Here is a 24019-nt window from a genome sequence, read left to right as displayed (position 1 = left end):
TTATGGAGCAAAAACAGCTAAAACATGCAGGGCAGAGGAGGAAATGTTTTAATTCTCTTGTTTTCTTCACACTGCCTACTTCAGTTACTTTAGGTGAACAAACAATGAATGGGAATGAGCATCGCAGTTCAGGTAATAAAAGCATGGCTATAAAAAAAGTCAACATTATAGGAAAAAAAACATAAACAGCATAGATTTTGTAATACTTTCAGCCTTAGTTTTTAATAAGTTTTATGAGTAATATTTGTGATTTATTTCAAACACACAGACACACTGACCCATTGCAGGCCAAACTTCATTCTTAATGTACAATATTAGAAATACATTGAAAGTTGCAAATAAACAGTTAATTTCATTTTTAAGTAAGGAAAATTAACATTTTATTACAATAACACTTGCTTAGTGAATGCTTGGTCATTTGTACAGAAAGCATCTGTAGTGAACAACAATGCAGTAGAGCAGATCTGGTGAGTAGTTTTGGATCATACACTTAATAATTGGATAGTAAAAATTGCTTAATATGGGCTTTTTAACCAGGTAAAGCTAAAATTATCCCACTTCAAGATAAAACAGATTTACATTTTTATCCTAAATGTAAATGTACGTTATTTTTTTTGTTGCTGTTTTTACCCTTTTTACTGCTTTTACTGTTCTTTCAGCAAATGGCATATTTGAGAGGTATTTTTACTCCAGTTAGTGATTAATTGTTAAGTAAATTTGTTGACAATTATTTTAGTAATAGATGGACCTGATGAATCATTTCAGTCCTAGTCCAGGATGCTCCATTATTAATGAATGTGTTTGAACTGCATTCACTGATAGGCGGTTCATTGTTTTCTTACAGTGTTAGGATTTTGTGAAGCAACTCTTTCCAGGTCAGTTTGATATTACATTCAAAGTTCTTCCACTCTCTTAATCCTGACTGGAGCCAACAATGCATTAAAATGTGAATAAAATTAATTTAATATATTCTGGTCTCCAATTGCTCAATCTTGGTAACTGGAACTCCAGAACAGTTCCACTGTCCCCCAGTCGGTTTTAATTTTTGAAACAGCCGTCACCGTCAGAATTTCATTATCATATACAAACAGGCACAATGACATTTGGGTTTTAGGGACAATCTGTATTTTTATGAATTCTGGCACCCCTGGTGGCAAATATTGTGAACTGCAGCCACATTAAAAGAAAAAAAAGGGGTCAAAACACAAATCCATTTAACAGTGCTTCTCTCCAGTCGTCTCCAGATGAGTTGCTAAGCCTCAGATGTAGTGATCCACAGTGTCATAACCGATTTCAAATGGTGCTAGAAGGCTGCAGATGGCTCTAAGCACCAGAAGAAATCAGTTATCTTTTAGTGGTGACTTAGAGGGAGAGGCCAGCGCTGGGCTGCCTGCCTGCTGCCAGAGCGATCCTTCTGTCCCCAAGAACACTGATTTCATATGGTGCTAGACAACAGGAACAAACATCTAAACCACCACGTGAAACCAGCTTCTTAGAGAAGGCCTTCTGTGAGCTCAGCTACAGCCAGGAGATCAACCTGATCCAGGGAGCACAGCAGAGATCATGGAGTTTCCCCTTAAGTATTGTGTGAAAAAACTGATTAAACAAGAACAGAGCAACATGACCAGCTTAAAGAAACAGGCAGTTAAAGAAACCTTCAGTCTGTATGAATAAAGTTAAGATGAAGAAAAAAAGCATTTTACTTGTGCAAATAAACTAATACTCACCTCCCAACAGACTGGGAGAAGATTCAGCTGAAAGCCTGACAGTTGGTCAGACAACCTCAGGAGCTGAGCTGATGGGCACACAGGTGTGTCCACTGGGGCATCTGATTGGGAGGAGTCCAGTCCAAGTCTGAGAGCTCTTCTAAATTATGTACAGCTTTCCCAAGAGCAGCTCTACTGAAGACCAAAAGAGCCACAATCCAAGATACCATGGATTATTAAGCACATGTATTTGTGGTATTTTACATCAAAATGTTAACAAATGTATTAAACTGTTATAAACTTTAAATGACCTAATATTTAACTAAAACATATTCAAGTTATTAAATGTGGAAATTACTCATTAAAATGACAGTTTCCTCTGTGGTAAAGTCATTAATAATTTTTTCAGTTTTTTCTACTATTTTACATTCCAGTGCTGCTTTACAGCAGAAAATCATTTGAAATGACGCTGATTCACTACAGCAAACATATTTTTCATTACACCAACATTTCTGTATTAAAAATGCGTGTTTGAATGGTTCAGTGCAGCAGGTGTTAGATGTGTCTCGCCTTCAACAAGCCTTCAGCCACTTACTTCAAGTGTGGTGGACTAATTTACTTAACTGAGGGCACTGCTTGCATTTCTATTAACCATTAAATTATGCAAATTGAAATTATAAAAAAAGGTTCCTTTTGGCTGTATTAAAATAGATGGTTTGTTTTTGTTCTTTTCAATGAGCAGCTGTCTCCAGCAGAGTTCTCGCATCATCACAGTTGTGTGTTGAATCCATAGCTCTTCCGTAACAACTACGATTTCCCCAAATTTCCACTCTCAAATGTAAGATACTTGTTGCTCCAATGCCGGTGGTCCCTCTGATTGGCTGATATATGATGAGCGCTATTGCTACGGCTGAATTATGAATATATTTTATGTAACTGTTTTACATTCATTGCTGCCATGATTTCTAATATTCTTATTCACGTGTAATTTTAATTTTATTTCTTATTTAATGGAAGCATAGCATTTGCGAAACTGTTTTCTTTCGACTTTAGCAGAATGTCTACAAAGACTTCCACACAATTGTAATGAGAACATAGCCAGTGTTTGTTCTGGAGAAGATGCTCACATTTAGGAAAACCAGATAAATCCACAAACACAAGAAAATAATGTTCTTTAAAATAACATATCAAAGAAATACACTATTTTCAAATATGGAATTTGAAAATATTATATTTCAATATACTATTTCATCTCCTCTAAGGTAGTCTGACCAACTGTGAGGCTATAAGTGAGGAAACATTATAACTCACTCATATGGAGTCAATCATGTTCTCACACTGAATGGTTTTGTGTTGCTGTTTGAGCCGCTGCTTCAGAAGGGAAAATTACAGTGACGGCAAATATCCTTCAGACTTTAAACATGAGCGCTGTTGTCATGGCAGTGCAGTGTTACAGACAGTTGGCATGTGAGAACTGCCCTCCAGCAGCAGGGAGGAACTCCAACAGAACCAGGCTGACAACTCATGACGGTTCTGCATGTAAGGAAGAAAATCCTAGCAGCTGCTGTCAGCTCTGAACTCAAGCCGTAGATCTGACATCACAAACACACAGGAAGGAAAGAAGGTGGGAAGGAAGGAAGGAAGGAAGGTGGGAAGCTCTCGCTGTCAAGACCTTCCTGTCTAGCTGATGACATTAGGCCCCAGGCCTTTACTCTAGGGCCTAAGACCATTACTCTATATTTGTGTGTGTGTGAAGATGCCATGTTTGTAGGAAGAATACAGAATAGATTAAAACCGGGTGTTTTGTCCAGTTCCGCCCCCTGTTGGCTGGACTGATCTGCGTCCTGTTTCCTACATCCAAAACCGTCGCCTTGCTTGGTTCACACTGAGAAAGCTGCCAGCATGTTGCATCATCACTATCAGCGATTAGGGTACTTGCTGTAGTTGTGATTGCCTATCTCAGCTGTATCTGAAGAGTGCAGAGGAAGTTCTGGGTTCCACTGGATTCCATGGCTTTACGCCTGTTACAACCAGGCCACCTGAGGAATGCAGCACTGTGTGTGTGTGTCTCACATCGCAGCACAAAGACCTGTGCACACATTGCTGTTTGTTGGAAAAGGCACCCTGTTCTTACGTAAGTTGCTAGGTTGCCATGCCAACAAAGAAACAGATTGCGTTTGTCTCAGGAGGGTGTCAGGTGATGAGTTGTTGGAGCTTTCCAGAATCATTTCATCCAGGTTAAAAAAGATGTGAAGCTTAATCTCACAAAGCGATAACATTTATGAATGTGGGAGAGTTAGCTGAACATTTTATTTATCTAACTAATACTAGGAGAAACCAGCTGGCATGACATCACAATAAGCTTTCTCTTTTTGTATTATTTTATTTTTCTTTAATTTAAAAAAATATATATTTCTTGATCCTTTTTTTTCACAATAAGATGTCTTTAATTTCATGACCCAAAAGTTTGTTGAATTTTCAACTTCAATCTAGTAATTTTACATTTGGACAGAAGAGGGCACCAGTTCATCCAAATCCCTCCATTTTAAGTTGTTCCAACCTAATTTCAAAAAATTATATCAACTACGTTCATTGCATTTTAAAATTGTAGAATTAAGAGGTGCTTTCTACCAGACTACGTATCTGCTGGGAAAATGCCGAGTCAGGATTCTTCCCCATGAACTGTGTTGCTCATTACATAACGAGAAACTGAATTAGGATGTTTCTGAAATGTAAGCCATCGTCATCACAATTAGGTATTAAATGTTCACTACACACATAATTATTTGTGTGTAATGAATTTATATAATATTTTAAATATCTGAATCTTTGAAAATATTCCAAATGACTGACTGAGAGGCCATCTAAAAAGCTCTAACTCTGCAAATCAGCTTAGCCAAACTCAAACAGCATCAACAGCTCTTGATTTTGGATTTTTTTTTTCTCTATCTCTCACCATAGCTCCAAACTGTTCTTTTTAAAAATTGTTCAGAGGACGAAATCCCCGACTCGGTGAAAAAGGGGCAGTTGGGCCCTTTTCTCCATGGAGTTCCTGCTGTAACTGCATAGTCAAAATAAAGAGTTGACATGCTGTTAAAAGCCTAAAATAGGTTTCTGAGCTAACAAAGTGTGTGAGAAACACACTTACACAGAGCTGAACACGCACACACACACACACATTAGCAGGACTCCATTCCCTGTTACTGGAGAAAGGCTTCATTATGGAGTTAAAGCTCTCACTTGTCACCTCTCTCTCTCTCTGGCTTCCTGTTCCATTTTCTCCCAGGAAGTGACATGCAGTCGCACCGCTGGCATAACCAGCAGGCCAGGCTCCCACGGTTAGCGATGATGTCACCCTGCTGGTCGCTCTGCCCGTCTCCTCCTGCTGCCTCTGTAGAGGAGAGAGGTCGAGGTGACGTTACACAAAGCGAGCTAATGTCAGGACACATTCTCCTGTTTCGTGATTTCAGTTTTGCCGTGTCACACTAAAAAAACTCCAATTAGATCTCTGACTCATGATTTGCTCTCAAACACGTCCTCAGCGAGATTTAAAGCTTTTACTGCAGAAGACGTGAAAAAAAGATCAATAGAGAGATTTTAAGAGAGAGAGAGATACTAATCAAGGAGACGGGCAGCTTGCTCTCGCCTCACAGCAATATCTATTAGTCACAGCGCGACAGCAGAGTGTGCATCATCTGCCACAGGCGTCATCGGTGAACCTACAGGTGGCATGTAGGACAAGAATAAGTCCTCTGTGTGCAGCGAGGACAGCAGGGGGTGATAGAAATATACATCTCATTGTGTCCAATCATGATGAGTTTCCTATAGGAAGGACGTATACCAGTGACAGCCCACTCAACTCCAGGGCTGCAGGAAATCTGTCTCCAAACGTTAACAGGTTTTCTCTTCACCATGGATTCAAAATTGTGTTGGAAACATTCCTCAGAGATTTTGGTCCACATAGGCATGATTACATTATGCATTGACTACACATCTATGGTGACTGTGGAGAACAGTGGTGTGCAGGGAACTTATTGTAAAGTGAAAACAAACCTGTTGGGTTATTTGAACTTTGTAGCATGATGGAAGGAGCCAACAGTACAATGTGATCATAAATAGATGGATATGGACAGCAGGGCAGGGCGTGTATCTAAATATCATCTTCATTTAAAATTTAATGTGGTTTATCTTATCTGGCTGGTCTTTTTAAAGTTGCAGAGAGAATGTAGAATCTGTTTAGAGTGGATCTTTGTTCAGGCAGAGGACATGCAGAGTGAAATCCCTGAGGAAGACGTGCATGATCCCAGCATGCAGCCTGACGCAGGTCAGACTGGTCCTGACATCAGGTTCACCCTAACCCTAACCCTATTTAATAAGTTTGTTTCAAGCAGTTAATATTACGAACAATTAACTGCTGAGGCCAAAGAGAAAACCAGTGAGGATAGTGAGCTGAATGTTTTCTACCTACAGCAGTCTGAAAGCTAAGTGTTGCTTCCTAGGTTTAAATTTATTCTCAGACGGATGTTGGTTGTCTTGTACTTTTACAAAAATATTAAACTCTGAAGCCTTTGAACAGAAGAAATTGATAAGTGTGACATAAGTCCCCCCTGCCTCCATCATTTAGATTATGCTCTGGACTTTGAACTGTAATAACACATGAATATACTTTAATATGCTTAAGCTCTACATGTCAGCTTGTCGTCCTGCTGGAAGGTGAACTAAGACAAATGGTTTTGTTTTGGAAGCTTTCTTTCTTTTTAACACCAGATTTCTCTTTTTCAGATTTGTGGAGGGCACATTGAATGAAATCAATGGGGTCTTCCACCTGAGCTGAGGATCACTACAGCTCTTCCAGAGCCTCTTGCCCAGCCTTTCCTTTAAGGTGACGTATCTCAGCGGGTTTGTTTTCGCGCCGACCTCTCTCAATATTCAGATGATGTATGGTTCAGAGCTCAGTGACGTTTAAAGCTTAGAATATTGCTTTAAACATCTCACCAAAGAAGCCAGCCTTAATCTTCTCCACAGAGTTCTCCCTGACCCGTCTGCTGCGGTTCCTTAAAGTTCTGTAAAAACCTGCGAGGCCAGAAAAACAACAGCTGGATTTATACAGTATAAAAATTGTACTGAGACTAAATAAGACACGGCTGAACTCTATTTACTAACAAGATGACTGCTGAAGGCGATTGGCTGTCTGTGATTTTGTTTGGGGCTAACAGAAAAGGAAGTCTAGTATAGAGATATTTAAATCAGAATTACAACAAATTGCTGGATATTGTTTATTCTACATTCATAAACCACAATCAGGCACATCTAAATTAATTAGAATGTGTTCTGATGAGGCTCACTTGTCAGATTAAAAGTACCTTTTGAAAATAAGAACCTTTCAAGTTACCTTTAACATATTTTCTATTATGCCAATAGGCCCAATGTAATTTTCTAGTTTTAAATGTCAAGTTCAGCTGTAAGAGGAAATCCTCAGTTGACAGAAATGGTCTTAAAAACACCAGTCTGTGTGGAATTAACATATATAATGTCTCATTTATTAAACTGACTGAAATAAATGAATTTTTCAAAATTACTCTTATTTTTTGAGATGTACTGTAAATCTGCATGTGTTTTAGAAACAATATGTCTGTAAAAAACAAACTGCAAAATTACATCTATTTACTTTTAAACTTGATCTTCAAACTTTCCACAACTGGCCCCTCACTGACTTCATTGGATCAAGTGTAAAGTTTGGTGTAGAGAGAATTACGATGTGATACTAGTTTTTGGTGATGGTCTTGGCCCTATAATTCCAGTGAAAGAAAATCTTAATGAGAATTTTATGTTCACAACTTGCGGAACACTTTGAGATGAACTCAGAAGTCATTAATGATTTGGAAAACAAGTCCACATGACCCAAAGCCTCAAAAGTCCCGGATTTCCGGAAAACTAACCAGCTCGGCATATTTTCTGGATCCTATCTCCTTCTTGGAAAGAAAAGAAAAGAAAAACACTAAAAGACAATCATCTCCTTCTGGAGAATTTCAGACATCTGGCTTTGTTTGAGTTCAGTTCTGGGAAGAGTTCACAGCTCCAGTCCCCTCCCAGAGCAACAGAAGCTGCTCGGTTTTTCCTCCCGGTACGCAGATAAACAATCGTAAAAGGCCAATTTGAAGCTAGATAAAAATAGCAGCACTGAGCTGTTTATAGATCTGACGTTAACCAGAAAACATCTATTTAGGAGGGAAGGAGGTGAAGGTTTCACTTCTCACTCCTCACTTGAAGTGGGAGGAAGTTATCAAAGAAAAATATCAGCGTTCAGACAATGCCCTTGTTTTACAAAAAATTTGGACGAGGTGGGATTCCGGCAATGCTGGCTGACATTACCATGACACATCCTCTACTTACAGTAAACCAGATTAGTCATTTCTCTTCCAATAAGAGCAGCCACTCATCCCCCCAAGCCCCCCAGAACACACACACACAGACATTTATGGTCCTAATAACCTGGCTGGATTGTTTTGGACACGCACACCCCTACATGTACGCACACACCCGTGCTCGCCCGCACACGCACGCACGCACCCCCCCACACACACACACACCCATGCGCACACAGCTTACTCTGAAAGTATGTGGAACAACTATTCCAGGTTACTGCCCGGCAGACATGCAGTAACCATGTGATGAATGTGTTTCAGATGCAGGCACACACGCACACGCCCTCAGAAGAGTGCGTCAAAACCTGCGTCAGCCTCTAAATGTACAGCTTATCCTGTGGTTTCCCCTTGGCTCGGTTCCTGGAGAGCTTCCTCGAATGAGCAGCTGTGTTACAGTTAAAGGTGCTCACATTTCTGCATTCAGTCTGGTGAAAAACATGGCTATCATGACTCTTTAACCGCCCCTACCCTTCTGCCTCTCCAGCTCTGCTAATATGTGACAGTGGGTGTTAAGTTAGAATGTGAAGGCTAATTAATAAAATGAAAGTGAAAGATAGAAGCCTCTGTCTGCTGGCAGTGGTGCTAGCAGCCTGTGTGCAGCTGAAGAGTCTTCTTTCAAACGTGTTGGCAGCAGTTTATCGTCCTACATCTCTTTAATCACGTCATTTTTGTGTTGTGATTTATGTTCATTAAGGATAAAAATGCTAGCATGCTGGTGAGCTTTTATGTATTTTGCAGATTTTACCACAAACCCAACAGGTAAGAACTAGTCATCCTGGACTTTTGTAGGCATGATTAATTTCCAGCTGTACTTCCCCCTTTAGATCAGGATGTGTTCATGCATCCAAAAAGCTCTGCTATGTCTTATTTTGCTTTGTTTAATCAATTTTTTATAGATGACAAGTTGTTGGATTTTACACACACTGTAATCAAGCCTATTATACTGTCACACTCTGAATGCTTTCAACAATCAAGGTTTAGAAAGCTTAGTGCAAGCAGCTCACTATCAGTGATAGCCAGATCAGGCATTTTCTGGTTGATATCAATTTCAGACTAGAGGAAATGTCATAGCTCCATGATGAAGATACTAGTTTTGTACCCAATAGAAAATTAGAACAAAGAATCACAAGAATACTGCATTCTTGCATTTTTGCATCAAAGCATGCAGCCTGCGTCAGCTAGCACCTAACGGCAAAAATGAACAAACTGCTGAGGGATGGGGCCAACCCTGAATGTCTGGCTGTAGGCCAAATCGTCCAGAGAATGAAAGGACCCAAGAAGGGGGACAATCACAACCAACTGTCAGCCAATAACCTGTTTCTCTACAACATGGAAGCTTGTCAACCATCACAGCAGCTAAGACAAGCAGGGACATAGATCAATACATGACACAGGCACAGAAAGGTTGGGAGCACTACCAGACAAGCCAAAATCCTCGCTAGAGACCGCAAAGCCAGAGAAACAAACATGTTCATTGCTTTAATTACAAGAAAGCTTATCACTCAATGACCCAAATGTGGATCTTGGAATGCCTGAAGCTGTAGAAGGTCAACAACAATAAGAACCTTTGATGCAAACTTCATGGGGCTGTGGAAAACAATCCAAGAGGTCAATTTCAAACCAATTACAAATTACAAAAGCCTTCATCAAATGTGGCATATAGAGATGCTCAGTCCCCACTGCTGTTCTGCACAGGCCTGAACCGCCTCAACCAAATAAACAACAAAACTGGTTGGTTACCGACTCAGAAATGGGGCCACTATCCATTTTCATTGGTTGTATGTTGTATCGCATATGCCTCATTATGAAAAAATGTGGAGGCATTAGAATGTTAAGAGCCCTTGTTTGAAAAAAAAGTAACCTTTTTATATACCGGTAATTGACCTTCTAATAGTGAAACCCAAAAAGCCCAAAGAGGAACTTATGATATTCTCAGAAACCTTTGTGGGCTAAATTCATGCAGTTATTTAAATAACGCATGCAATGACCAGAGATTTGACTTTCCGGTTCCAATGATTGTGTATGACAAAGAGTGAGTCCAAACTGGTGTCAACCATAACTGTGTCTAATTTAAGATGGGAGGGTGTGTTGTGTGTGCAAGTGAATCAAGCAGGCTTGTCTTGCACTGTAGAAACAGGATCTGTGGCTTTATTCATTCATGCCACATCATGTTCACAGAAAATGGCTATTGACTATGATCAGGTGGGGAGTGAGTCCAGTCTTTCTGACCTGAACAATAGTTACAGGAACCAAGAAATCTGTAAATGCAAGGACAGGGGAGAAGTCATTATAGCCAACTCAGGAGCATCATTCCTCTTCCTTGGTGCTAGTTTGATTGTGCCTCCTAGAACAACAATAAGGAAGACTGTAGATATTAGGTTTTGGAGTGAAGCTAATACTATTGCCACTGTGCTTATTAATGCATATTAAGGTGTATTTGGTGTTGAACGATTAAGGTAAGCAGTTATATGAATTTATAGAGGAAGTGTATTTTTGCTATACACTATGGTTCATAATTTCGTGATTACTGGGGATCTACTATATTCCTGAAACAAAACCTATCTGGATTATCTTATATTGTGGTTAGGAAAGCTGGGCATTGGTCTGTTGGTATGTAAGGAGGATTACTGAAGGCTCAGGCTCCAACATTCAAAACACTCTGGTTACATTCAGGGTTTTTGGCTATTGCTATCATTACTATTAATTGCATTTTTTGTTTGTTTGTTTTAAGAAGATCAGAGCCAGAACTTTTGCATTTGCCTGTTTCTGGTAGATCCACAAATCTGAAGCAAGTGGCATCTGCAATCAACAGCGATGGGCAACAAAACTGCTTCTCCAGGCCAGCTGGGGGTTCATGGGGCTTCAAAAGGACATCTGATGGGACACTGGAAAAGACCATTGTTGGTTTCAAGTTGTGCTCAAAGGAGTTAGCAAAGCTATTCAAGCCTAAAAGAGCATCTCATTACTAAACATGTTGCAGTGGCACAAACATCCCGACACTAACATCAGCGTCCAGAGTCCACATTTCTAAAGGATTTGTTCAAGTTGCAGGAATGATCTCAGGTTCTTGAAACACTCAAAAGCTAAATGGGTAGAATAGCACTTTGAACCAAACTGATGGGGGAATAACCTAAGTATCAGGTTTCTCAGAGGGCAACAGAGAGAAAAGTTCAAATATTTGAAAGAAAAGTCAATTTGGGAAAAGGAAATACAAACACATAATTCTACTTTACACACTGGCATTTGCAAAGCAGCCCATCCAGGTGTCCCATTCCATGAGTTTATGGTCCCTTACTCTCAAATACCTGGGGTTCACTCTATTACAAGACAGGGTTGAGGTCCTGTAAATTCTGGATGTGCTCTAACATTTGGGACATGTCCAACACACCTGCCTGGAGTTGTGTCCAGAGGCCCTCGCCAGATGGCAAAACAGCCTGAACTGGTATTTTGCGAGGAAGAAGAGAAGCTTCTTCAGAATAGCTGAGCTCCTCTTCTGATCTATATCTGGCCAATCTAAGAAAGAAGCTCAGTTTCAGCAGCTTGTGTTCATATCCTCGTTTGTTCACTCATTACCCACAGTCATGAATCATAGGAGATGTTTGAAACTTGGAGGAGATTTCATAACCTTCTGGAAAAATGTTGAACTGGATTACTGGAAGTGCATATTGATAGAAAACTAAGTCCAATCAAAACCCTGAGGCTGTATGGTCAGACGTCAGATTTCATTCAGGTCAGTGAAAACCTGTTTAGCTGTCAAATTCTTCCAGTGGTTGGAATGTGTGGATGTAAGAAAAGGTATTAGGGTTGGGCAGGTTGACAAATGAACTAAAAACATGTGCTTAACATGTTACAGGTGGAAATTCCCTCTTTGATGGTTTGACAGAAGTGAAAGAACACTAAGTTTCAGTCTAGTCATCTTACCACCAAGAAATAGATAAATATTTGCTTTGTTCCTCGACTCCTTGCATTTGTTGCGTTTGAAGCAAGAAACATAATATAAGGAATTCAAGGAAGTTTACAAGTAAAGCAAAATGTTTCCTGCTGACCTCATCTTGACTGTTATGAAGGCCACCAGGAAATACATCTGTATTAAACTCTAGTTATAGAAATGAGGGTCCTTAAAAGTAACATGCAGGGTGTTTACAGGACTATTGTCAGCAGATTTACTCCAATTTTCCTAATCATCTAATTCTTAATTTGTCTGTGAAACATGTTGCCTTTATGTTTGTCCGTTCATAGCTACTTGCTGCTGTTGATGATCATTTCCTAAAGCCTTCTAGTAACCTGTGGCGTTTCCCAAGGATCACTTTTAAGGCCTTTATTTTTTTAAACTTCACAGGTTGTACACAGAAGCCTTACAGCTTTGCTGATGAATCTATACTTCTTGCGGTTTCCTGTTGGCACTGGAAAAAACTACTTTCCACTTTAATTAGAATTTAGATGTCAGTTTGTGATAATAATAAATAGATCACACCCACATGAAACATTCAAGCTATTCTTTCACTTAATCCTGTACATATCTGTTAGTCTGGAGCTGGTTTGACTTTGGAAACTTTCACTTTTTACTGGCATTTGGTATCCAGTCAAGACTCCCAGACTTTGGCCTCTCTTTCTGGCCCACACACCCATTCAGAAACACACAGACAGTCTCTAGTAGTCGGAACTGCTCTGTGCTCTCTAACAGATGAAAACAAGAGTGCTCTCAGGTAGAGCGGGCGAGCGGCTAATGGCAGACGTATCGGATGAGAGCTTGGTGGATCCTGTTCCTATCCAATGACGTAAGTTCTTGGAAGAACACACAGGTAAAGTAAGCAAACCCTGGTGAGTATTACTTGACTGTGCATACACACCCACTTATGTAGACACTAATGTAAAGAAGCACCAAGACAAACACTGCCAGGATCAAATTTACATTCAAAGATTACTCTGCTTCCTTTTAACTCACCGTTTCACACACTTGCTTCAGTTGGCTCGTTTCCTTCTCATGCCTCCTTACAGGTCTTCATGTAATCCACCCAAAGCAAAATCATGTTGTTTTTCATACCCTGTGCACAGTAAGTGTTTCCATGTAATATCAGCAGTGAACTCCTCAGTATTCCATCGTCCCTGTCACTATGTCTGACCTCACAACATCCTCTGATTCAGTGCCTAATGCTAAGAGTTTCCTGACAGTGACGGAATTATGGTGCACACTCCTGTTTCTCTTTCACTCTGTGTGTGTCCTGTCCTACACAGAAAAGTGGGTGTGTCTCCTGAAAACAGGCTCAGAAAAAAATGTGCTAAACAGGAACGAAGCACACACCCACATGCCAGTGAACTATGGATCTGCTGTGCTGTAGGACTTTACGCATGTGTTTATGTGTACATGGAGGAAGCAATTAAATATTGTGGCTGTATGAGTGTGTGTGTGTGTGTGTGTGTTCATTCCCACTCTGTGTTATTTCCTTGACTTCAGAGAGCACAATTTGCCCCTCTAGGCAGAAGAGTGTTTTCCTGTGAGTTTCGTGTGTGTGAGTGAAACTGTTTTCCTACCACCTGGCCAGGATCCCAGAAACCCCGGAAGGATGAGAACTGAGAGAGAAGACCAGGGGAACGTTGGAAAGCAGCTGATTTAACACTCACATTTTTGACTCTATGTAGATTTGTACTGACAACCCTTGAGGGGTTAGTGCCTTGCTCTGCCCTTCGAGCCACACATAAAACCGTTCTAGCTCTGTGTTGGAACAAGTTGCAGCTTCTAAACTGTGCTCCGTTAGCCTCAAACATATGAACGGAATGATAAGCAGCAGGAGAATGAGAGCAGCCAAGGGACTCTATATAAAGAGTCTCCGTCTCCATGGCGATGCCAAAGGCAAAGAGAGGTTGTGTCCGAGTCACAGCCTTGGCTCCCTCCTTTCTGTACACACAAGACATTGTGGGAAAGCGGATGCGGTTCTCACACCCTCCCTGTGGGGTATGAGTCTCATTATTGCCGCATACGGATCAGGTGTAGCCCTACGGACCAATGTAGCCGGACCAGGAGCAGATTCAGGTTTTATCCACACAACCATCAAACACATGAAAGTCAGAGGTCTTAACATTAACATGGAATAAGCCCAAATATGAAGTAAAATATGCAGAATTGCCAAGAATTTTATAATAGATACTTACTGGTTTCAGAGTGCTGTCCAAGAAATCTTGGTTGAGTTTGGACTGTGGTTGAAACACATTTTTATGTTTTTTCTTTGGTCTTTTACTAATCTGCTTTCATGTGCAACGCTATCCTAGAAAGTCACTATCCAAAGAATGAAAATGCAGGACGAACTTCCTGTCAGCCAAGACAGTTTGAAGATGATTTGATCTGTTGTCCGTAGGCAGGACGTAAATTACTGAAAAGTGAACACATAACTGGTCACTTTTTATTTAACTATAAACAATTATGTGAAAAGTTTTGTCTGTAAAGAGATCTGGGTTCACAGATGAGTGAGGCAGCAACATCCATGCAGTACTTAGACTCTCCCAGCATCAGCAGGGAAATGACCTGAACCACCCAGTTTTGGACCCCATTGTGGAAATGAACAGTGAGGGTCACATAGAGGGGTCCATCCCATCTGTCCGTCCATCTGTCCATTCATCCAATCCAGGTTGAAGCAATGGATGCAGCCATCTAAGCAGATATACCCAGACTTTCCTCTCCACAGCCCCTAGGACCAGCTCGTCCAGGTTAATGCCCCCAACATTCCTAGGCCAATGTGTCCTGGTCTTCCTCTGGATCTCCACCTGGTGGGACATGTCCAAAAGACCTCACCAGGGAGGTGTTTTGGAGTTATCCTAACCAGATGCCCATTCCTCTCGACAGGGAGGAGTAGCAGCTCCACCCTGAGTCCTTCCAGGATGACAGAGCTTCTCACCCTATCCTTAAGGGAGAGAGCTCTCACTCCCCATGGAGGGAAACCCGTGTTGGCCATTTGAATCCAGGATCTCGTTCTTTCGGTCACTACCCAGAGCTTGTGACCATAGATCAGGGTGGGAATGTAGATAAACCGGTAAACTGAGAGCTTCATCTTTAGGATCAGTTCTCTCTTTACTATGATAGACAGGTAAAGCGGTTTGTTTTTTCCATTCAACCTATTCAACAAAATTTTGCTAAGCATGAATATCCTTGAGATGCACATATCTTTCAATATTATACCCTTAGATTTAGCTCTAAACTAAAGTACAATTGTGGTTTTGAAAAGCGTTGCTTCTGTTGGCAACCACAGTGATTGGAAACAGTTGCATAAATGTAGGACACAACAGTGGACATAAACAGCTGCTCACTCAGAAGAGGTGAGAGCTGGAGCTCCAATTAGAGAGCATGATGCATGGCCACAAGCACACATGGACTCACACACATATGAGTTGGACCTTTACCAATGTGTGTGTGTGTGTTAATGCAATTACTCAAGACAGAGAGTCACCTGAACAAGGACTAGTTTTCTCACTAATGAAGCCAAACTCCAGTTTACCTCCTGCAGCGATTCAACCTCTGACAGAGCGAGGCCTCTGCTCACACAGTAATTAACACCACACACTCACAGGTGTGTGGTGTTAATTTAGGACTGTAACTATGACAAACTGGACTCCCAACAACAACCTGGTACCTTCCTGTCAGCACAACCAGATAAAGGTTTGCAATAATGTTTCTGAAGGTGGAGATAAAGTTCCTTTGAATGTCTCGTTGACAGTGCGGGTCAAAGGTACAGCAGTGCCACATCTAGCCTTCTTAGGATTTCTAAATCGCTGTAGCTCTGGCAGAACAAAGAGTGACGACGTGTTCAGTTAACTGGGCAAGCAGATGTACAATTTGTAAACAGGTGTTATATTCAAGGCAACTTAAAAAAGTGATTCCAGTATTGATTTGACTATAATCTAAGATTGTGCACTATATCAGCAATGTCTGAAGGAATTAATAAACAAGGAGCACCTTTAATAAGTTTTATCCTACAGGAGGGATGACAGTTTCAAAAACTCTGCATGGTTGGGCCAAACTGCCGAAATCGGTACGTGTAACTTCTGCGTGATGGATAGTTCTCAGGACCAATTGTATTTAATGTTGGACCAAAACACTGAACTCCTCTGACTGGGTTGGTCCGATGTAACGGGTGAACGTTCCCCCAATGCCTTCCCTTCTTTATTTTTTCAAAAACACGGAAAATAAAATGAGACGTTGCAGGTTATAAATTATTATTCCTTCCTCCTCTGAACTTGTGAACTCGAAATATTTGTTCCTCTTTGCCTCTATGTGTGTTTACTGTACGGCTGTAAACCACACGTGACAAAACTCCATGACACAGGAGCTCGGCTCAGCGTGTCTCTGGAAGTGGACCTTGAAGTGTGAAAAAAAAACGTCCAGCGACCACATGACCACATGTCGACAGGTCAACCCCGTTCTGACCATGCTGGACCCTTAAGCACGTCTACTCGTGATACCAGTATGTGTTTGAAAGATCTTAGTATGTTATTTTTGGGAGAACTCTCCCCACATCCACTTCAGATAACAAAAATGTGTTTCAAAGGAAAGTTAAGGAGTTAACCTGTCCCTCTTCATGCTCACAGAACACACCACTCAGGAAAAACAAAACCCACAGCAATGTTTCCTTAATTCAGCCTGGCAGAAGTATTCACACCCACTCAACTTTTCTGTCACATTACAACCAGAAGCTTCAATCTGTTTATTAAAATGAAATGTGATAGAAGAACATTAAGGAGTGAAGCGACAAAGATGATGTTGCTATCTTCTAAGTGATATATAAGATCTGGATCTAACGGCTGAAATTAAAAGATGAAATGTTGGCTTAATGTCTCATCTTTCATGCCAGTAGGTTAAACACTAACAAAGAATTTGACTCCACAGTTCCAATACATTTGGAGGGGACTAAAGTATAACAAAGTCTAAAAATCATTTGACCGGTTCATAATAAAATCTAAGAATGACAATTTTTGTAATTAGATTTTTTTTAACATCACCACACAATGCAGAAAATGCTTCTCCTAAATTCATGAAGATTAAACTAACTTGCAGTCTGGACTTCACCCTAAATACGTGAGCAACAAGTGACATGAAATCTGAAGGCACTTACTAACAAGAAACGACAGCCATAAAAAGGTCCAAGAACACACAACTAAAGCTGAAAGGCTCCTACGGCTCCTGTGCTTGTTCCCTCCAGCTGCTCCTCTGTAATGCTGCAGACTAGTTTGTGTATGAGTGTGTTTGAGTTTCATTCACACCGCAATCCCGTTAGAAGTGTCATCATATTTGCTCTGACTCAACCATGACTCAACAACATTGCCTCCTTTCCCCAGCCTTGTAAATATATTTTCAAGTCATCTGCATAGGAGGAGGCTTTTTCTGGCAAACATTTCTTTCCCTCCATTCTTGAATCACAAACCAACAAGTAAACATGCTTGAGGTCTAACCACATGCTGCCGCTTGCCACAAGTGTGTACATAGGAAACAGGTGTCAGTGTGGAGTAGGATGTGAGTCTGAGACCAGGAATTCTCCAGTTTTCAAGTTCAAAAACAACTTCTCCTTAAACCCACTCATATAAGAAAAAATTATGTGTGTCTCTGTGAGAAAAATACTTTGCTCTCGGCTCTCAACTTTTACCTAATTTCAATATTTACAGCCTTGTAACAACCAGCTTTTTCAGGGTCATTCGAGTGATTCTTAGTGCTGACATAAAAGTTGAAATGCTTCCTCTTTCTTAAGGTTGGCCTGTACTTTGACATCTGAGTACACGGAAAACTGTTCATGTTCTGTGGTTTATCTATATTTAAATCATCAAACCTTTACATAATATTAAATGTAGATGTTTTTAAATTGCATCCTCAGCTCATGGCACATTAGTCAAAATGCTGTAGCTTCCTAAAAATAGTGCCAAAATTACTAGTATTGGCTGGAATACATAGCAACTTCAGTCAACAATGTCAAACATGTAGAAGCTAGCATTCAACCTTTCATAATTATAAACTGATGGGTTGCTATAACAACACAGCTGACCACAACAACTTGTTCCCGAAACGTTCTACAGTGCTATGAACAGTGTCTCTAAATCAGACATTACACGAACACTTCTGGACATGGCACTTCCACTGACCGCTTCCTTTCTGCTGGACTATCTAATCACAACTTCATCATCTCCTTGCATATTCAGAGATCGTCTTTTTCTTTAAAGATGATCTATCTCTTATCTATTTTTATTAATAGGGATCATGATTGCAAGAATTTTTGAACAGAGCCTACATATAAGCACACACAGTACACGATGAGAGCGATACGGACCTTCTTGCTAGACGTGAGTTCGCCGCATTCCGCTTGTTTGAGGATTAGAAACTCGTGAACTTCTGCTGCATACATTAAATCCAACTGAATCCTGGAGAGGAAAACAAAGAGAAGGAGAGTGCGTGAGCAACACCATGGTTACGTAAGAACTCACCATGCAATGTACAGCATCTCTTTGCTGACTGACCTTGAGCAATCTAGAAGGGGAAAAAATGAAATGAAGAAGATGTTACATAAACAGCAATCATCACAAATATACTGGCTGAGGCTTTCAATGCTGAGAATAAAAAAAAATAGCACGCACCTCTGCACCACCTCAGATATGAATTTTATGCTTTTACCCAGACTCATAGCAGAGAGAACAGCAAACCTGTCTATCAGCACTGCAATCTAACAGAGTCTCAGAACTATTTTCTTTGGTCAGTACACTTTCTACCTTGAGCTTGTCGGCCATCAGTACAACAGAATGTTCTGTACTGGAGGATGTTAACCCAGACTGACTGATCAAGTGTGTAAATCTGAAAAAATACTTTAGAACCTCCCCACCTGCTAGTTGGTGCACCAGATGGGTTTCACTAAGAATTGTGCTCTTGTGATCAGGTAAAGAACTATAGACAATACAAGCTAAAGTGTTACTTTGCTTCTATGCACACAAATACCAAAAGACTATGTATAAGCTACTGTTGTGCAGTGCAATGTGTAGGACTGATTTAATTAGATGCACATTCTCAGAATTTCAAAGAAACTTTCACTACTTCTCAGTACAGCGCAGTAATATTAGAGTGGATAAAAACGTTAAACTATTCAAGCAATTTTTGACATCAGAAGGCATTCAGGAAGACTTTCTGAGTTTGGTTACAAACAAAACACCGCAAAAGGTTGGAAGACAATCCATGGCAGAACAAGTAAGAAAGAGTAAGATGGTTTGCAGAGCCTTTAAGCAGATAGAGTACACAGACTTGAACTGATATGAAAACAAAAGGATGTGTCCTGATTCCTAAATTAGAACAATGAGAAATCTGATAATGTTACTGTAACAGAGAGAAAGAAAGGTGCTCTGCAAACAAGGTACAACAAGAACCTGGGGACTCAAATAACTTGGCAATGTCTCAGTGTGTTTCTAGGACACATTTCCTGAACAGGTTTTGGACTTGACTTGTCAGTAGTGTATCAACAGCTGTCTTTCCGTTATAGCTGAAGAGTCTTGCACATTGCAAAGAGTTCACAGAGAGTGAGAGTGTGAGCTTGAAGTGATATGATGTGGAGCAGATGTTGATTTGACCAGAGTGAGCAGGAGAAAGTTCTAATGATTAACACTAGGGCTGAGTCTTTATTTCATCACTGGTTTATACAAGCTCACATTAGAGTTCGTGCACAGACTCATTAAAAACAAAAAGCCTGTTAAGTTTGCGGTAGACATGGACTGGTTGTTAGGTACCTCAGTGGAAAAGCTGTGAAAAAGTGTTAAAGTGACTGTGGCTGTGGGAAGCAGAGCAGGAGAGGCAGCTCAAGCACTGCCTCACCTGTTACCATGACAAATAAAATACTAACATTGATAAGAGATAATCAGTTTGTCCTCTTTGCTGTTCTATAAAACTATTTTCTGTACAATCATTTAGATTGGTTTAACAACTAACAGTTCTCTTGGAGAACTAACCAAGAATCTCTGATTTTAACCAGATTTGATTTTCTTTCAATGACTTCGAAACATAAAAGACAAAAGCATGAGCTCCAGGTCGCAACATTGAAATCAACAGTTGGTAGCACTGTTGCCTAGCAGCAAGAAGGTCCTAGGTTCAGATCCTGGCCTCATGTCTTTTTGCATGTTCTCTCTGTGCATGTGTGGGTTCTCTCCAGTTACTCCACCTTCCTCCCATAGTCCAAAAACATCACTGTTACGTTAGCTGATCTTTCTAAATTGCCCTTAAGTATGAGTGTGTGTTCATGGTTGCCTTTTCTCTGTGTAGCCTTGTGATAAACTACCGACCTGTACTTCACCTCTCACCCACTGACCACTGTAGGATGGATGGATGGATTACCTCCTGATAACTGATCAGAGCTGATCAAAGACTCTGATCTCTGGCTGATGAAGGAGTCTGTCCAGTTACCACGCTGTGAGGAGCTTCCTCCCCAGGCTTTGTTTCTTTTGTTTCCAAATCTTTCAGTGACCTGATTATTAGGGAACTGAGCTGTTCCATTTGTTTTGAGTCAAATAAACATTACACTTTTAGAAACTAAAGCAATTATTTACTTTGTTAAAACTCCAGTAGATGACTGAATGTATCAGCCTCGGCGTGACTTCCACAGGGCATTTAAATCAAGCAAGCAAATCAAGTAAAAAGCTTCTGGGGGCTTTTTACTGGTTCCAACTTGTTCATCATTTCTGTTTTGTCAGTGTGTAAATCTTGAGGTGGTGTTTCTCAAAGTTTGTAGATATTTTGCATCATACTTTTACCTCTTGTGTAATTTTCCCAAGAATATCTCCTCACAAAGTGCTTTGTCAGTGTTTGGGTTTGAAAAAAGAAGCCGTCTAGTGCAGCCATGCAGAATTCTTCATTTGATGAACCACTCAGTTTTCCACCCACATAGTAACACTGGAGAAGACCTGGGACCTCTACTGGTGGAGTATGCAAGCATTTCTACTAAGTCAATAAAATTTGAGATAAAATGCTTTAATTTAATCGATTATTATAGCATAAATAAACATTACCTTTACTATTTTTCTTTAGTTCGGTTTCTGAAGAGGATCTGGCGTCTTCAGGCTCATTGATGTTTGATCCTTTGTGAAGGTCTTGATGTAAACTTTGAGAACAACCAATCTACCGTATGCCAAGTTTTCAGTTCTGTTGGAAGATGCTAAACTGGTTTAACCTATAATTATTACATTGTTGTAATTTCTGTCACCTTTTTCAGATCAAGCAAAGGAAGAAAATATGAATCAACTTGTAATTTATATTCTACAACAAACACCTGAACAAAACTAAATGTCCAAATGAGACTTGCACTGTTATAATTGAGTGGAGACGTGTATCACACGAGAAAACTGTCTGCTGAAACAATGGAAAGTTTGATCAAATCCCTTCAGAAAGGTAAAGCAGCACAGCTTAAGGTAAAATGGTGTTGATTGTTCTCAGTCAGCTGTCGACAAGCATGTTGTCACGGTTTGATGATCTGGAGTTTATCTCTATTGGATGTCGGTGGAGTTTGTCTTCCACTGTCGTATTTCACCAATACACAGTAGATTTGCTGATGAAGAAGTCGTTTGTCATGATGATGCTGAATCTGTCTGATCCTCTCAGTGCCCAGCAAACAGTCGGGATCTCAATCCAGTCGAACCATTTATGATGGAAGTTTGTGAAAAAAGCCTCCATACTGCAAAACTGATATGTCATTTACTATTTTTGAATGTTCAAATATTCTGTGGAAGACTAATGAGTTTATTGAACACAATGCTTTGAAAGAGTCTGGCTTTCAAAAAAGCCAGAGGAAGACCAACAAAGTGTAAATTTGTTTTAATTTTTAGGTTTCTGATTTTGTAACGTCATCCTCGTCGTTTTGAGTCACATTTCTCATTTGATGCAAAGTTAAACCACAGATTGAACATCCATCAAGACCAGTTGCCAATGAGTGTTAATATTGCACTAGAGCAGTACTTTTATGTAGACACCAGAGGGCACCACTGGGCTAAATCCACTCCCGCTGTGTCAAGTGTGTTTTTAACAAGCTTTCTGACTAATTTCAGAACTGGACCAGAAACCTTTGCCTTGCAGCTTCGCCAACTTTCATACATCACATAGTTACAGCAGCTCAAACTGAGCTGGCAGCATTTTTATGACTCAGTGTCAGCAAGAAGGAGATTTGCTGAGTAATTAGGCATAAAACCTCAACAGAGTGTGCAAGTATTTAGTTTGACTTTCCCTTTAACCTATGCAATGCAAGCAGCATCAGCAGCAGCTAACATGGGGGAAAACATGTCCTGAGCCTCTGCATGTTAGAGATATCAGGTGCAAAATATGTGTGTAAATGTATTCGTTTCTAGACTTCACTCCCCAACTTATTGTTTAAATATTGTCCTTCCTTTTGTCATTATTTCTTTATGTGGTTTATTTCTACTAAGACTGCTTTTGTTATTTATTCCTTTCCTTACACATCCCTATTGTCTCTCCTTCCTTCCCTTCTTTCTTTCCTTTCTCATATCCTTCTTCTTTTCATTTCCTTCTGTCTGTTTTTGAGCTGGTCCAAACTGTAGCCGTTTTCTTTTTCCCTGTTCTTGGCTGACAGGAGCAGGTGTGGTCTGCTGCAACCCATCTGCTTATAAATCCGGGAGCAAATATAGGAAAATATGGAACAACCACCATGCCCAGTCGACCAGCTGCTCCGGTTGTGTGTGTGTGAAAATGTCAGCTGATTGGCGGTTTCTGAAAAACTCGGATGAGCCCATCTGGCATCAACAATGTGGCATGGCAACAAGAACCATTCAATGAATGGTTCAGTCACTCTACTTCTAATTGTGATGTTCTGTTTGGATTGGCAGCAGTCCTGGGTCGTGTGATGAGGGGATGTGGTTGTATGATTATTACAGAATTAAGGTTAGAAAGAGAATGTTCTGTTGCTGTATATAGCATTTATTTAAAACAAAATTTATTAAATGTCCTGAAGTTTTTGGATGCATCTGCTCTCCAACACACCTGAATCAGTTCTAAAGCAAAACAAGAAAGTGATAAGATCATGCAGGCACCAAGAACCTCCAGTTACTGCACCTAAAATGGTTCTACAAGTTTTAAATATCAGGGTGAATAGTGTTTCATAAATGTATTCCTTATTTACAGTACTCTTACTGTTTAGCTGCAACATTACATAATATGACCTGAGCTGCTGTTCAAACAAGATTGTAGATTTTCTTGTTTTTAAGCTCTGAATCTGAGCCACAGAAGAAAGAAAGAAGGTGGACCTTTTATTGTAGACTGTATCTCTGAGTCAGGTATTAATAGAGCGGAAAGAGAACGTCACTGGGCACCAGCTCACAGGCAGTGATGCACTTTCAAAAACATCTTCAAGCCCGGATTAACGGCATTCAGCCTAACTGTCTGATTAAGAAAGAGCGAAGCAGCAAGGGGGGTTGACGGCAACCTGATGCTGTTCTATGTTTTCAGTCATCGAGGGAGGTAGTGACAAAGCTGAACGAGTGGCTTATGTACAGTAAATGTGTCTGAAAGGTGGGTAGTGGGGCTGACAGGCAGTCATGAGACCAGCTAGCCACAGAACTGATGGAGAAAACGAACTGGAACATGGTGCGACGTGTCACCAGTTCAGGCCACTGGCATTGGACGAGTCTCGTTAACGTGCAATGCAACAACGCAGACTGTTGGCCTGTAGCAATAGCACACATGCTAAACACATAACACGTGTTCATGTTTTTTTCAATATGGTGGAACTACTCTCTGCATAAAGCTACAGCAGAGAAGCAGCGGCAGCGGCGAGCACAAAAGCAAAGCAACACAGAACCAATGCAGTGTTGCTCATGTTGCTCTTGGACTGAGAGACATTCATCCACTGGCTTTGAAAGGCAACGACCACGCCCAGG

The 24019-nt window shown here is 40.5% G+C and overlaps 1 long non-coding RNA gene across 1 annotated transcript; it reads right to left on the bottom strand.

Moving 5' to 3' along the window:
• Positions 1-32: 32 nt before the first annotated feature.
• LOC114161253 (uncharacterized) lies at positions 33-5988 on the bottom strand. Its single transcript, XR_003598972.1, has 2 exons — positions 4954-5988; positions 33-1898 (listed from the first exon to the last, which is right to left on the bottom strand). It is a non-coding gene; the product is annotated as an uncharacterized LOC114161253 (long non-coding RNA).
• Between the last annotated feature and the right edge of the window lie 18031 nt (positions 5989-24019).

Source organism: Xiphophorus couchianus, chromosome 17 (genome assembly GCF_001444195.1).
Source record: "Xiphophorus couchianus chromosome 17, X_couchianus-1.0, whole genome shotgun sequence".
In the NCBI taxonomy this organism is placed as follows: domain Eukaryota; kingdom Metazoa; phylum Chordata; class Actinopteri; order Cyprinodontiformes; family Poeciliidae; genus Xiphophorus; species Xiphophorus couchianus.
Note: the sequence above shows the minus strand (reverse complement) of the source record. Positions and strands in the feature narration are given on the sequence as shown.